Genomic DNA, 11,789 nt, shown 5'->3' with positions numbered 1-11,789 from the left:
TATTTTCACAAGCTGCAAGCCAATCAGCCTCGTCTAATGTGATAGTCCATCAGTCCACATCAGGAGAACTGCGGTAAACCACAATCTCTGTGCATGTCAACGATGTTAATCGGCACGAAAGAAGGACCAGCTATAAACAACATGCTTTTCGCTGCGCGTCGCTACATCTTCTCACCTGAATAATCGTCCTATCCAAAAGTTGGGTCTAGCATCCGTAAGGGGATTGGCCACATAGGTTCTTACTCACGCTTCTAATCTTCTCTGCCGAAAGAATTCTACAATCCGCCAAACAAATTTATCACTGGATTCACGAATCCCTAGTCGAATATAATACAGCATTTATAGGATATATTTTATTGTGTGATGCAGCGTGACGTCAATGCTGAAACCACAGGATTAGTTCCAGTTCCAACGTCACGTCAGATTGAATCGCACCCCGTTTATTATTACTGTTCAGGATCGCCGGTACGATGCTGACGATTGGCAACGAAAAAGTTGAAAAAAGAGTTGTTGAACTTTATTGATAAAACGGTTTAGTCAGACCAGCAACGTGTCATGACTGGTGACCTTTCTGAACATGTCGACGTAGAGTAGGGCCTTTATTTAAATATTAAAAAAAAATCAACTTCGGGACATGAAGAAAAACTATCATTGTAGTATGCTGTGTGAGCATAGCTTTTGTTGGCAAAATACCGATAATATAAAACAGTATAACTATTTTATATAGATACGTTCTTCTGTCGATTTCCTGCGCTTTCTCGGTTCATGATAATTCTTAGTGGGCTATAGCAAGGGGCCGCACGAAGGTTTGAAGACGTCGTGCCGTAAATTTCCGAGTGATACACCATTGGAACTGTCATTTCCTACGACCCACGAGCAAAATTATCTGAGGCTTCGTCCTCAATTGTGGAAAGAAAAACTTATAGGGGCTTATATATTCAATGCCCTATAACTATGTTAGCTTTCTAAAATTTGCGATATAAGATGCCTCTACTATAAAGGCCGTTGCGCTGTCCTCAGATTTCATTATAGCATAAATATGATTGATACGGGTTGAACTATTTTGATAGGACGGTGCAGTGGCAGCATATCTGCGTACATGACTCATAAACGGAGGAAATTAATTTAAAATACGAATCTTCGGATAGACGCTTGTTTAATTTGAGCTGAAAGTCAACCATCTCCATCGTCATCATCCTGAAAGGAAGTTCCGGATGTAAAACACCAACGGTTTATCAAAACAAACTAGGATTAAGTGAAAAAATATTAATAAAACGTTATTTAGCAAAAAAAAAAGAATGACCTATTATTACAAGTTCATATTAATGATAAATTCGTTTTTACCTACAATTTGCAACTTACAACCTGCGATCATCCAAGGGTTGCTACAATATAAGCCGATTTTATTCAGTGTCAAATTCTTTGGCATCCATTGACACTTCCTTCTGTAAGGCGTATGTAAAAATCTGATATGCCCTGGTTAAGGCAGGCCAAAATCATTGTGGATTTTCTAAATAACGCACTACTTAAAGGTTTACAAGATCGTGTGTTATAAAAAAGGGAAGTTCTAGTATAAGATACATATATGTGCTTTTCGTACAAATGATACCCACCCAATACACGTAGGTATTAATTATGTCTCCTCTCCTAGTTGATCACGTGAAGAATAGTAGATATGTAAAACTCTAAATAAACCTTAGGTAAATAACCTTACCAATTAGATTGGTCTAATATAATAAGATATATACGAACAACTCACACATCATTCTAAATAATATTACGAAAGACAATTGTATTCCATGCGACTCTTAAGCTTAAATTTCTCTTAGACAGTATTGCACTATGTGTATAGTATGGTAGATGCGCATAGCATATATCACAGATGAGCTCAAAGAATCCGCAAAAGTCATGCTGCTGCCTAAAGGAAGAACACCCACGTTCGTCGTTGCCGTCCTAAATGAAGTGACTCTTCATATGATCGCCTGCTTCACTCATATCCTATTGGATGCTTGACGCAGTCTCACTGCAGGATGCTTCTAACTGAGCCACTTGCCTCTGATCGGCCGAAATGCTGCTGGGAATCAATAACAAAATATAAAGCAGATAACATACAAGTTACGAATCGAACCTGCGACCGTACGGTGCACGATCTGAAAAAAGCGTCAACCATAACAGACTATGCCTTACATTAGGTACTTTTCTTCCGATTAGATTGACGCTCTCCCTCCATTCTTCGTTCCGCGACAAACGAGGGTTAATATAAACAGGACTAGCTTTAGGTGAAGATGAATACATACGTATACAAAATCAAGACATTAACACTTTAATATCCACATTCATTATAGAATACTAATATCTACAGAAGTGGAATAATATTAACAAACAGTTACAGGGTTACCATTACTGTCGGTGCTAGCCAATGCTTGAAGGCAACAAAAATTTCGTCTCGATCCTCTCGGGTGTAAACCTTTCCATTATCCGATTTTCTCTGATTAGCGACAGCGTCAACGGCAATCGCACCTGCTACCGGACAAGCCTCCTTTTGGCGAACGACTTAACGATCGTTAACATTAGCATGAAATTATTGCTCATGGCGGCAGTGACAACAACAACAACAATAACGCTAATAGTAGTGTGTGACATTAACATATTTTTAATCAAGGGCTCTGTCCATCCAACTCTTAATGATTCCTGCTCATAGACAAGAAAAAGCAAAAGATATAAACGGCGAAGACCGAACACGTAGGATAGGTCATAATAAAATCTATATGAATTTGTAATATACTGTATTAGACTGAGATCGTTTCAGCGCATAAAAATAGATAAGATACGATAAATTCTACTTATCTGTATCCAGATGAATAAGATGATTAAACAAAAAAAAAAAAGGAAAACATCTGCCATGGTAATAGAAAAGTAATTAAGAAAAAAAAAAAATCTTTGTCTTAGTTACCCCGACGTGTGAGTGAATTATAAGTGCATTTTGTCAAAGTTCGAAAGCTCAAAGCATCTTGAAGAACGACTCTGTAAAACCGTATAATGATCGCAATCAACAGTCGTTATGGGAACTATCCTAAATTGACACACGTTAAACCTATTAAAAACGATACATTATGCAATGGTCATTTTAACGTTTCATTGCGTAAACAACTGGAAAAAAAATATTGCCTTAAATGTAAAGGTGAGATTTTATTGTGAAGTAACAGATTTTCTCTTGGGAGAAAATAGACTTACTAATAAAATACGTGCCCTTTATATTGTTAGTCCATTTCGTCGTTGATTTTAGCTCTGTATTCTTTCTAAACTGAGACCTCGTTTCTTATGGAAGAATTAGGATTTATATTTTTTCAGGGATACTGAGTTTCGTCTTCTCGATTTTCGAAATTCCCCGTAAGGATCGCAGTAAATTTTAAAAATACGGAAGCTTGAAAGCTATTTCAAACGCTATAACTCTTCCCTTTCTGTTAGATTATAGATAGGCACAACGGTGAAATAAATCAATATTCCTATAGAGAATAAAAGCTTCTTGGTCTCGTATACCGATTTAATTTAACACTATTTGGAGTGTAACCTTTTCTTAATATTCAACCAATTCTTACTATTTGGTTATTGAGTCATCAATTTACTAAAATAACATAGAAAATTCACGAGGTAGATTTTTTTTTTTTTTTTTTTTAAATTCATTCAAATTTATCTAATATTGTAAAATTTACATTAGGCGGTCGATATTATTGCAGATAGTAAATGGCGTTAGATCGTACGTATTTAATAAACAAGCGTTTCGGAGATGGATGGGCGATTTCATGCCCATTGGTCATTTGTTAGAAACCTATAGCCCGTAATATGATATAAAAACATCTATAATAACGTAGTAGTGATCATTCCATGGGCCGCGTCAAAGGAACTATTAATATTATTGTCACGTAAAAGATTCGATTAGAACAGTGTAAAAGCAAGTTTTTTTTTAAGCTGCGTTTGGGTATCCTTTCTTTACACCCCAGGAGAACTCGATGTCCGTGATCAGTATATCGAATTGTGTAGTCTTCAAAGTTATTAAGATCGTTTTTACTGGTGGCTACATGACAGCGACGCCTAGTACTGCAATGGATTCAAAACTCATACCTGGATCCTCATGACTCTGAAGTCAGAACGAGCTAATGAAGGTCTAATTATAGCGTTGCTATTCGTTCGTAATTGTTTTAGTTGATATTGCCTATCTTTCGTGACGCTGTTGCTTTGTAACACTTATAAGCAACACCTATCGTAACAGACGAAACGATCGGACCGTCTGAATCAAAATATCATCTTCCACGAACCTTATCTGGGTAAAGTATAGGGGGTAAGGATGCGTCATGACATTGCAATAGCTGGGTAGCAGAATGAGTCGCCAGCATAATAGAAGAAGAAGAAAAGGGCAACGATATGACGCTTTTCGTACATGATTTTAATATAGATCGTACTAATTCTACTTTCTCTATTCGAAAGCAATAGCTTCGTAATAAGTTTCATTGTAGTAAAGGTAATCACGATAGTAATGTAGGTTCGTCTGCTATCCCTTACGGCAGCTGCATAGTTACGGTCGTTATCGTTCATTTAAAGGGTCTGCGTGGTTTGACGGCTAAAGCGCACGTTTCTGAGTGCGTTACCATATGAGCCTGCGGCCATCGTTGGTCCAAATTTTAGCGTTAACAAACGACTGCTATGCCGTTTTATAGGTCTATTAGAAAACACTCAGCTTAATCTAGCTAGATCTGCCTGAGGTAGTGCTTAATAGCTTAGATACGGGACCTGAAAAAATCAAGCCGATACCGGCGACAATTTCAAACGAATAAGAATGACCTGTTGCACATTTATATTATCGTTCCAGATAAATACTTAATATTAGTATTGTTATTACAGATAAATAAACTGAATATCCCATATGGATGATCTGATCATTGTCGTTGATTGGTCGTTTACTACCAACGGTTCGATGTAAGCAATTTTTATCGCCGTCTAGCGACGGCTATCCTAATTTGACGGAGAACCCAGCTTGAAGAGGAGGAAGCTTAGCCGTCACTTTCATCGAACGTTTTGTATGAATTACTTATAACAAGGTGGTCCGATGTATGTACTTGATGCCCTGTTTCAGTTCACGTACATCTAGTATATATGGGCTAGGCGGATCCGAAACACCGAACACTTGTAAGACGTCGGTCAAAGGCAGATTCGACCCCGAACAAAAACGGGTCATTGAAACAAACCAACTTAGATTTTTCGTCGGCTGGCGTCACAGTCACTCGCTCTGACCTTATATAGCCGCCAAGGTGTATTTACCCATAGATTAATATTACATTTCCTTCGTCACAGTTCGGCTACGGTTATCCGGCGGCATGTCTTCATCCCGCAACGGATCTGCTTTAGCGCTGAGTTACTTTACGTTACCCTCTCTAAACTTTCTCGTCGTCTCTTCGTGTGCTTCTCCGGCGGCATTCTCAAGCCGATAATAGAACAACTGGCGGCCTTCGACACGATCGCGAATGTCCTGCACGAGCGTCTGGCGACAAACCCAGGCACCCAGACCTGCCGACAACCAAAATCCACTTTTTTGTCGTGGTAATGTTCATAATGATAGCGGCTGTTCACGTCACTTAACAAGACTGATGCTCCCCTCTCAGCGGAGAATTCGCGGATCCTCGGTAAACGGGGTAGAAAGGGACATATACGGCAAAGCCATGTACGAACGCACGTACTTCAACCTAGGCCCTCTTCCGGGAAAATTGCACGTCATTAGTGGGTGCGCAGTTTTACTAACGTCTGGCTACCTCGGTCACAAGGTGGAAATATTAACGCTTTAGCTAATTTTGGTACGATTGGTCGTAATATTCTCAGATTAATTTCAGATAGCAAGTCTTCGTTGAGCGTGAACTCACAGACCCTTCATTTTTCCTACAAAGCTCGTTTTACAGCGACCCATGGAGGACTGGCTAGTTGATGCATTATGATCTCTGCATTGAAAATGGCATTTTTTTTAATAGCGAACAGACGGCGTGGGCTGTCTGCAACACAGCCTGGTTCGTCTTGCGTTGTCGACTCCCACTCCTGCCCACGATCCCTGCGCATTGATATGCTCTGTGCCACAACAATAACGGCAACTGGCGTTTTTTTCTTTGCTCGTTACGCTTCCGGAAGCGTCCGTCAGACTTCTTCAGTATGAAAGCAGGCCAACTCCACGTACGAATCGACTCTAACCACCGTAGAGTTAGCAAAAGTAGCCGATTTCGCGCTTCTTTAGAAGTTTGCCAGGAATACGCTAAATTTGAACTCAACCAGGAGTGCTCGTTAGACGTACGCAAGCCATTGGAACGTCTTCCTGTTTGTCCTATAGGGACAAAAAACGGTTTCGGTGGGCCGATTACCTCCGATGGAAACGTTTGTACAGCTTATCCTTAAAGCTTTTCCAGGTCTTCCTGAAACCGATCTCGAGATCGAGCCAACTACATGTCACTTTTTGCAGATATCGACGTGCCCACTTCAAAACCTGGACCGATGGCAATTTCCGTTTTTCTGTAAGCCGCTTATACTCCTCACCCTGATGTTTGAACTTCCTCTCGCTAAAAATCTGTTCAAAGACATGTGTGTCTCGAGCGATGGCTGCACGGTCACCATCATCAACTTATGTGGTCTACTTGTTGCTTTTGTAATTAATTTATCGAATCGACAACTGCTCAGTTAGTTCTACGCTACAGTTTAAGGCCTAGCGAAATATGAATACTTCCTTCTCTCTTTTTGGCCGCCTCTGTGTGACTTTTCTTTAGGTCGTCTTTCTGCGCTCTCATTGATCCTTTTCTATCTTCCCCATAATAATAACGAGCGCTCAACCGCGCTCGTTATTATTATGGGGAACGCTGGCCTGCGTTGCTGTTATGAGTGGAAAGTATTTCACAACAGCTAACTTCTCGTTGGTAAGCAAGAGTCTCACTTATTACTTTAGCTTTATGGCGAATAATGATTAGAATGACTGATGGAGCGTTGCATTGCCGCAACGATGATTGCGCTTCGGTACCGCTGCTGCTGTCGGCAACAGAGTAGATAGGGGTATGGACGTGTTTGCGCTGACTGTAGCAGCCGAGAACGATCCAACTGTGTCCTAGTAAACCGATATATATAGTACGTTGCTCTCTTCCACTCTTGGTGACTCGCGCTTTTGTTCGTACTCTTTTTGGCTTGTTTGAAGGGTTAGTTTATTCGCCAATCGCAACGCATAGCTTCCTACCTTCCGGGGGCAGAAACAGCAGCAGTGGCGACGGAACGCTCAACGCGGACTACCTGCTGCTGCTGCCGCCGTGCACTTTTGCGTTATTTATGAGCCGGTGTGTGTGTGTGTGTGTGTGTGGGTGTGGGTGTGTATGTTGCAATATGTGACGCAAGGGGCAGCAGAAGTTGGGCCAGCACTAATATCGGTGCCGCAACGAATTGGTCCTAGTCAGGCGCTTATCCGGACGACTCTGGTCCTGCGCCTAAGTCTTCGAATGTCGTCTGCCGTGCAGTTCTGATCGTTGTCTGTCAGCCAGCGGTTTCAGTCCGTCGTCAGTCGACGTTGCAGCGTTCTAGCCAGCGCATATAGGTGCTGTGCATATAGCAGCTGACTTGTCGTCATGCTGCAGTTAAAAAAAGGGGAGACATCGGCCTGCATGCCAACTGGGTATTAGCTAATCTCCTGGCATCATCTGAATAGTGCGCTTGGGTCTCGAACAGCTGTGTGGACCACTCACCTCCGTAGTTAGCAACATTCGCTAATAATAGTAATTCTGCTGAACAGGAACGACAGCGACGTCAGGGGCTGTAGCAACGTAAATCGATATCAATATCCAACACATGTTAGTCACCACTGTTCGTCACAGGCGTCGACTTCGTAGCTCTTGTGTGGACTATAAGCGATATAGCTCTTCACGGTGATCGCCGTTGATGTTAGATAGGCATCGGGTAGTCCAGCAAACTGGCGAACTAGTATTACCTCATAGAATTTGTACGTCGCCTTCCGACTTGGCCAATGAATAGCAGGAGACTCCGACAGGCAACCCTTCGTGCAGATGACGGGGCTCGCAGGACGTGACAGGAGAGAATGACCGACAGAAACGTAGACCGGCAAATAGATAGCGATAGCAACAACAACAGCAGCAGCAGCAGCAGCAGCAGCAAGCGCACATAAACTTCAAACAAAACTTCAATAGTAATGCAGCAACTGTCTGATCAGTTCATGATCTTCTTACATACATCATTAGTATTGCTGGCTTTTTGATACCCGCCCCCATTTTTCAGCGGGTCATTATAACGAAATCGAATCGAGAAAAAGAAGAAAATCAATGCAACTGTTTGAAAGATAAGTGATCATTCTTTGGCTTTCGTTGATATGCATGATTCATAATGGCAACCATTCTGATATATGGTACGTATTTTAACGTGCGAATTTTCAACAGTCTGCTAGTCTGACTAGAACCAACGTAAAGTAAATGCATTATATAGAGAAGACATCGGTGACATAGAAAAAATAGCGCCTACTGCCGACCCAGAAGTAGCAGTGAATATTTAGCAGAAAGACGCCCTTGCATGTCTCGAAGCTGACTCGCTTTCAGCGAAAATTATGGAAATTTCACTTAATTATTTCACGTATGCTCGACTCGTTAGTCCATCAGTTGCAATAGCAGTTGAAGTGAACCAAATATATATATATTTTATACTTTTTTTACCATTCTCTATATAGATTGCGATTTCATACCGTTCACCTCTCTGCTCATCTATTTGCAGTGATTGTCCTATAACTACTGATGCAGTTTCATTTACGTTAAATATTATAATTAAGTAATGTAGGGCTTCGCTCAGACTTTTCTGTAGTTATCTACTATCACGTTCATTGTCATCATCATTATGATGCTCCACACGTTTAGGTAATTAGATACAATGAAGTCTTCTGCTGAAAAACAATTTGTAACAAACAGCAGGTATTTCTCTATCAACTTTTTCTACAACTAGGGGCCAATCACGTAATTTATAGCAAAATAGTGCTGGATTCATCACTACTGAAGTAATATGGTTTGCTAAATGAACGTGGGGCTACTTTTGTGGTATGAACCGCCATAGTAACGATATTTTTCTTTACGTTTTTACGCTACTATATATCCATATATATATAATACTAACGCACAGATGTGTAACATTGTATTATTGTTATTCAAATGCTACACAAGCTACTCTGTAAAAACGTCAGATTGTCCTAAATTTTAGCCCAAAACAGATATACCAGTAGCTAACTGTTGTTAAACCCGAGGAAAAATACGACCTTTATATCAGGAAATTAGCGAGGAAGCAAGACGAGATGAGTGAAGATCTTTGAAGTTGGAACGAGTACAGCTGGCTGCTGTCGTTCAGGCTAATTCATTTACCCACCCCGTTAACGCGAACACGTACACGCACAGATCGTATGCCAGATACATGCCTCACGGTAAGGTCACTGGCCATCGTTGGGCCGGCAGTATCATAACAGCATTTTGGTTGGTACAATTGGTCAGACAACTGCTCAAGACTCATTCTGAAATAGCCGATTCGTTGCGCCATCCTTCTGATTACTTCAAACATGAAGCAGTCCAAAGGTCATGGCTCATTGTACCTGTGTGTGTGTGTATATATGTTGTTTACTACAGAAGTCATTTCGGCTTGGCGATTCATTCCGTTGCTGCCTTTCCTTTACCCTTCCGCTATATGCTTGCCTATATATTTGACGCTCAACCAATGGCAAATGCATACGTATTGCATTGTTCGGTTTCCCGTCCCTCTGCCATCTCTTCCTTTGTGATAGACACTCAAAAACTTAATTGCCTCACGACACGTCTAACAACCACCAGCTAGATCTACCACTCCAGGCCCATCGGCTGGACGTTAAACTAGTGAACTAACCGACGACACAGCCAGTCGGCCTACGGGCCATCGGCCGATCGACGCCAGACCGCGTGGCAACATCGCACCATCATTGTCGTCATAGACGAGAGAAACATGACGATGATTGTGATAATGATGCGACAAAAGAAAGGACGCCATACAAACGCCCATATGTGCTCTCTATTTTAAATGCTACTTGTGCTACCACTGCTACTTCTACGAATGGTAGCCATTGCTGTAAAATAATTGTAATAGTAGCCGTAGAACGATTACAGTTGCCGCCGCCGGGGGTCGGACCGAGTCGAGGAGAAAGATTTGCATCCATGCAGACCATATCTACGATCACGTCGTCGAACGACTACGCAATCAACCCCGAAAGACGACGCCAACGAAAGAAACGCCTACGCTAAGATAGCAACAGCCGAATAGAAATGATTAGTTGTGCGCGATCACCATCAGTCCGCTCTTCCTCGACTGTCATTATTTGGTATCATATTATAGTTTGTGTGTTGCATGACGAGGTCGGTCCCAGGCTGCCGGGCCAACTGGGTCGCTCTTTGCGCGTATCGTATATATACTAGACGATGGTCGTTTTGCTTTTGTAACGAATGAGTTACGCGGTGCAGGCTGTTCTGCTCAGACTGACGCTGGCTTATCAGCTATCGAAATCGATGCTTTCATAGGACACGATCTATGTCTGTTAGCTAAATGTTACCGCCAATGCATAGTACTTCAGTATTCCTTCGATTTTGGGTACACTTGAAATCGTAAATAACCATCAAGTTTATGTCGCTCGAACGATTTCGAAACAATTCCTTTCGCACATTTTTATAAGTAAATCTTTTACGCATCTAATCCATCGAAAGCCTGAATAGATAGATTTATTGGAGCTTGCCGTAACGTTAGGCTCACCAATGTATGCTGTCTAAGCTTCTCGAAGAAGCTTATCCGCGATCGACAAGATGTCGCTGTCGATAGAATGGTTTTGTGCCCTTATTAGCCTCGAGTGCTATTACAATTGGGGGTCCGTTGTTTGTTTTGTATTGGATTGGTCGAGCTAATAAAAATGTAGGGCGAACGTCCAACAGAACGAACTTCCACAATTTGTCTTAGGAATTCAGCTGGTTGACATGATGCGCCCGATTCGAAACGTTCTCTTGGTCCTTACGACCACACCATAACACGTCGCGTCTCCCTTATAGGATTGTATTTATAAACGAAGCGTTAGGCGGAATAGAAACGCTATAGCGAGAGTCGGGCAACATCCAGAGTAATATGGCACAACGACGTATGACGTAAATTTAATTGAAGTAACTTCAGCCAACACACAGAATGATACACAGTTTACTGGTAGGCCAATATGGTGCTCACAAGAAAAGGTGCTCCTTGAAAATTAAATGCATTTCTATCGTCCTATCGACCGGTCGTGACAGACCTGATAGGACCCTGTCAATGCATGCATGCATGCATGGCTACTAGCGTCAAAATTGTCGTTCAAAACATTCCCTTCGCTGTAGAATATAGAGCGTGATAGAAAAACGTCCTTTTTTTCCTGTAAACGGCTGTTCTTTACGCGATGGAATTATTCCAAGAAAAGGCGTGTAAATGTATTTAACTCTGTCAGTTTAGTCATACGTTGGTAAAGTATAGATCTAAATAGATTGCTGCTGTACATGTACTAATGTACATAGAAGATTACCTTCATTATTTTGAAATGTCTGCGCAAACATCTAGCTCTGACTGTATCGTCATTTCGAACGTGTGGATCTCATCAGACTTGAAGATATAACAGTGATAATTACAGGCGAATGAAGAAACCATAGTTCTTCTACTCGTCCCACGTATGTGGGAAACTGTGAGTTTCATTATTACGT

General features: G+C 41.5%; 1 long non-coding RNA gene across 1 annotated transcript in view; it reads right to left on the bottom strand.

Annotated features, from left to right (window-relative positions):
* Positions 1-1,055: 1,055 nt before the first annotated feature.
* The window catches only part of LOC147751962 (uncharacterized), a 36,537-nt gene continuing 25,803 nt past the window's right edge, over positions 1,056-11,789 (bottom strand). Inside the window, exons 4-5 of the long non-coding RNA XR_015315428.1 lie at positions 2,399-2,553; positions 1,056-2,071 (exon numbers count right to left, since the gene is read on the bottom strand). This is a non-coding gene — a long non-coding RNA (uncharacterized LOC147751962). The remainder of the gene's footprint in view (positions 2,072-2,398; positions 2,554-11,789) is intronic.

This window comes from Varroa jacobsoni, unplaced genomic scaffold (genome assembly GCF_002532875.2).
Source record: "Varroa jacobsoni isolate VJ856 unplaced genomic scaffold, vjacob_1.0 contig00873, whole genome shotgun sequence".
Taxonomy (NCBI): domain Eukaryota; kingdom Metazoa; phylum Arthropoda; class Arachnida; order Mesostigmata; family Varroidae; genus Varroa; species Varroa jacobsoni.
Note: the sequence above shows the minus strand (reverse complement) of the source record. Positions and strands in the feature narration are given on the sequence as shown.